The 4,978-nt window shown below is 43.9% G+C and overlaps 1 pseudogene; it reads right to left on the reverse strand.

Moving 5' to 3' along the window:
• Positions 1 to 496: 496 nt before the first annotated feature.
• On the reverse strand, positions 497 to 2,131 carry LOC108531183 (importin-7-like; annotated as a pseudogene).
• Positions 2,132 to 4,978: the final 2,847 nt, after the last annotated feature.

Genomic DNA, 4,978 nt, shown 5'->3' on the forward strand with positions numbered 1-4,978 from the left:
AAAATCCTGCTGGTTTCTCTTCCAGTGCCAGGTTGCATGATCAGGTCCCATCTCTGGGGTTGTTGTTTCTTTTTCCATCTATTGATCATTAGTTTAGAATAGATAACATGAACCAGTTCTGGAACCACGACTAGGAGGAACACAAGCTCTTCACTCCAATCACACAGCAGGAAAGAAAGAAATAACTCAATTCATCCCTGGTGCTGGGCCTCCGAAGTTGAAAGAACTTGGCACAACTGGAGCACTGATTTGTATCCTCCATGCTTCTCAATCATTTTGGATTCATGGGCTGCTCTTCTTTATCAGTCAGTTGCTATATACTGTAACTGTTTTCTTTGTTCTTAAGACGATGAGTCAGAGCCTGATACCACACAGGATTACAATTTTGAATAGTTTGAAAGATAACTTTAAATATCTGATACTCATCAACAGGGTTATCTTCATCATCAATGACTGTGGAATAGCCTTCTCCAGAAGTCTCTTCCACATCATCATCTCAGTCTTCTTCATCTCCATCATCACCAGCCTGCTTAGCCAGAATCTCCAAATATTCTTGCCCATCTTCATCAATATCATCTTCATCACTCCCCAGTTCCTCTAGTCAATGCTTCGCCCTTTGCACTGCAGAATGATGACCTCAAACAATTTTGCTGCATGACACTCTGCATCTTCTCCTGCAACTTCTGTTAAAACCTTTTTGCACAGACTGTATATCATTTCAAGATAATGGGTGTCAGACAAAAGTGTGTCTGTATCAACTGTTACATAATTATGAAGGAAGGGCATCATAGCTGTAAAATAATTAAAGCCATCTTGCTCAAAGACTTCAAATACAAGGGGTAGTAGCTGCCACATCTGTGGAGACACTTGTTCCCATGTCAAACTGTGCGCTAAAGAGAAGATCTCCTCAGAGAAGTCTAAGACATGTTGTTGTAAAACGGTACCAATGACCTGTAAGCAGATTCCCTCGAGCTGTTGGGTTATCTCTTTATGATCTTCAGCTACCCTTAGTGTGTCAATTGTATTAAGAATTCCCATAGCAAATATTTGAGAGAATGCCTTTTAGTTTAATGCATAGTTAAATTCATCCTGTAGTGGTCCTGGAGGAGCTAGAGCCTGGTTGTAGGCTACTACTCATCAATTAACTTCTACAGTGGAGACTACTTCTGGGACTGGAATATAAAAAAGAATCAAAGGTTTTGATTGTGAGTTGCAATAAAGGGAAAGACCATGCTCATAGCAGTGCCAACATCTGAAGTGTGGAGCCTTACCCATTTCATCACCTACAACGGAAGTAGTTAACTGGAAGAGATTACCAAGAAAATAAAAAGAGACTCATTCATGGGGGGGAAGAAAAAAGAATTCCCATAGCAGTAACTGCTTTGTCATCACTACCTTCGTCATCTGGCCCTGTCCGGATTACTTGGTTAAATGTCATTGCCAAATGTTGTGTCATTTCTACTGCAATAGGAGTAATTTCTTCACTATATTCATGGATCATTTTCTGAATTACATTGGTAAGGTCATCGTTTTCTGTTTCTCTTATAATACAAAAAAGAGCCTGCATGACAGGTCTGATGAATGACGTGATATATTCTTTAGCTTTTTCTTGACTGCTGAGCAATACTTGAAGGGCAATGGCAGTTTCCACTTTCACAAGCGTTTCTCTCTCATCAATCAGACATCTTTTTGTTAGCTCTAAGGCTGTTTGAAGGTTCTGATCACTTTTGAACTTCACTTCACAAAAATAGTAAAGTACCCAGCAAGCCGGCTTTCATGTAGCCTAGTTCACTGCCAAAGAGAAGGGAGTACGTGAATCTGCAACATGCATTCTGTCTGATCTTTACAGATCTTTTTCTTCAGAAGAATTTCAGCTAAAGAGCCAATCATATGCAGGGCTCCATCGTTTTTCTGAGGGTCAGCATTTGGTTCTGTAAGAATCTGGTAACAAAATCGCAGTCTTTTGCACTACCTCTTTCCTCTTACTACAGGCTGTAAACAGAAGTGTCTGGGCAGCAGTGGTAGGAGAAAGGAAATCTTCAAACACATCATACTTTGTGCGTATGTATTCGTAAGGGTCTTCTTGCCAAAGTTCCTCATTGGCATCTGTGCACATCAGTGGAAAAATAACATCTTGGATAACGTCTTGTATATGGGGCTTCAGATGCTTCCAGGTGAGAGCATGAGAAACTCCTTGATTAATAAAAATTACAAAGGCAGTGAAGGCCCATTGGGGAATATACAGGAATGTTTAAAGCAGAAAATAAGTCATTTAAAGCTCCTCCACCCAGAGATCATTGTTAACTCCCTAACACATTTCCTGTTTTCAGGCTTTTGAGATAACCTGGGCAGACTCCGGCCATGGGAAAGGAAGGCTCAGGAGCCATGTGAGATGCTGGTGCCGTCCAGCATGGCCCCAGCTAGGAAAGGATGGGCCTGGGGTTCTGGGCACACGCAAAGCAATGGGATTTGTCAGAATCATCACCAACCTCCTCTGAGCTAGGGCAGCAGAGTGTTCTAAGCACCCAGCAACATGTAAGTTCACCAAAGAAAGCAATTAGAGTTCATACAGAGAAAGCAACTGATGATAAACTGACTTTTGGTTTTTAAATATTTGGTGTATTAAAATGTTTTTGTTGTCTTTAGTAGTCTACTGACACCACGTTAGAATCTCTCTCATTCATTTCCCATCTATAAGATGAGGAAGGTAACAGCCACACTTCTTTCTCTTAAGTTACAGACTCCCAGGGAGCAGGTTGCTGAAAGCTCTTTGAGGACACAGTCTAGGTGTAGAGCCCCCTCAGTGTCTAACATAACAGAAGGGCAAGGCGCCTTTCCAGGGCAGCTGCAGAGTATCAGACCTTCTCGAAGGAAGGCGGAAGCCCTGATGGGAAGCAATGCTGTCATCTAGATTCCGGTGAGAATGGCAGTCCTTGAGGTGAATTTAGTTGTGGTCCATCAAACAAGTCTAACTGGACATGGCATTCCACCTCTTCAAAAGCTAAACAGCCCACTTGACAGAAGTTTTCAAGTTTGGTTTAGCAATTCTATATTGTATAGATACTGCTTTTGTCTGCTGTAATAAACAAGGAGTTATAATTACTCCAAGCTTTGTTCTTTTTTTAATGTGTACACTACTTCTACATAATCAATGGTTGGTCCATTTTGTTAGTTTCTTACATTCCTCATAGACTGGTCTGAATGTTTGCAGTGGGATCAGACGTTACTAGCATATTGTCAGATTTTTTTGTCTTATTTTTTTCTATCACAGCCAGCCTGCCTGCCTAGATCTGTAGAACTAAGTCTCATTCAGGTCAAGGATCATGTGCTTGAAAGGAACTGAAACTCATTCACAGGGTGAGAGCGGGTAGTGGCAGACAGGAAACATTAGAGAATGTCAGGCAAGGCAGGGGCTCTCCCCGGTATTTCTCCCAATGGCCCCATTGTCTCTCCTCTCTGCCATTTGTTTCCTTTATCCCCCACCCCCAGACCTATACTCTCTGTGAGGCTGTTAGTTTCTGCTCCCGCATCACATCAGCTTGCATGGAGAGGCAGCCACACTGGCTCTGGAATTGGTGCTTAATGGCTCAGGGCTCACCTCTTCTGCTTTCTTCAGCAAAGGAGCCTGCAGGCTCCACGTTAGGGAGTTGCATCTCCTAACAGAGAGGGAGAGGGAGGAGCCCCTTGACTTAGAGTAGAGAAACTTCCTGTCATTCCTAATGAGAGTCACCTCATTGTCTTGGGAAAAGAAACTTACAACATTTCAAGCCTCAGAGTGCAGGGAAGAGGCAAAGGGAAGGCAGGAACAAGGGGACCTGGGGGATGTGTACAGCAGATTTCTCCTTGTCCACGCCTCCTTCAGCATACAGAATACAAATGATCCCTTGAGGAGTTGTATGGAGCAACCTAAACCACCCCCAGCACAGTTTCTAAAATTCGCCAATTAGATCCAAGTGGTGGAAGGAGCAAGGGAGGATAAGCAGAGTCCTCACTTCACCTAGCGAGAATTACTAGCCAGGGAATTCTTCCTTGACTTAGGTGAGATTGTCAAGGTTCAAGGGATGGATGTTTTTATTACTCAGGAGCAGGAAGGAGGCAAGAGTTCATTTTGGAGGTGAGGAATAAGGAGGAGGGCAGCCCAAGGAAAGGTGCACTTGGAAGCAGTGAAAAAGAATCAGGAGGCAGGATACAGGAAGCCTAGTGCTGTTGTTGACAATAGGTGCTCAGTAAAGTTTTGGTCGATTAACTGGAAGAGTAAGGAAAAGACGGATGGAAGGCAAAAGGGGGCCCACTGTGGAATGTGGTATTTCGAATGATCCCTATTCCCTATGCCTTTCCCTGCAGCTGAGAGCAACTGCCTTTGGCTCTGCTCCTGGCTTGGGCCCTGTGGTTCTTGGGGAGGTAGGAATAGAGCAGGGGAGCCGGCAGCCCCCTATCAAACAGGCAAGAGTCTTGCATCTTCCTTTCTGATGCATTCTAGAAGTGATGAGAGAGCATCTTCCTCCACTCCCAGTCTGTTGCAAGAGCCTGCTGGAATTCCGCTCCCTTCTCTGCCCTCACTTGCTATAGGGACTGCCTCTCCAGGATGAAGTCATGGGGGCAGGAGCCATGGGGAGCCTTTGTGGCTGTGACCCATGATTGAGTCTGTGGGAGGGGTACCTGGAGGTGGGGTACAGCCTACGACCAATGAAACAGTTTTTCACAGCATTAACTTAATGGGAAATGGAGGGACTCAAAAGCAGATCTCAGTCTTGTGACTGCCACGCTCTGCTCTGACCTGTGAGGCTGACAGATTGCTCTTCAGTAAATGTTGGACTTGAGTAATTTTCTCCTTCATGTCACTTAAAACCCATGACAATTGTGTTTATTCTGGAGTTTCCCTGACAAGAGAAAGTGAGCAAAAAATAAGTATTTACGTATATATATTTGTGTGTGTGTGTGAGAGAGAGACAGACTCCCAGGGCGCAGGACAGAGACA

Source organism: Rhinopithecus bieti, unplaced genomic scaffold, assembly GCF_001698545.2.
Source record: "Rhinopithecus bieti isolate Rb0 unplaced genomic scaffold, ASM169854v2 scaffold_8350, whole genome shotgun sequence".
NCBI classification, from domain to species: Eukaryota; Metazoa; Chordata; class Mammalia; order Primates; family Cercopithecidae; genus Rhinopithecus; species Rhinopithecus bieti.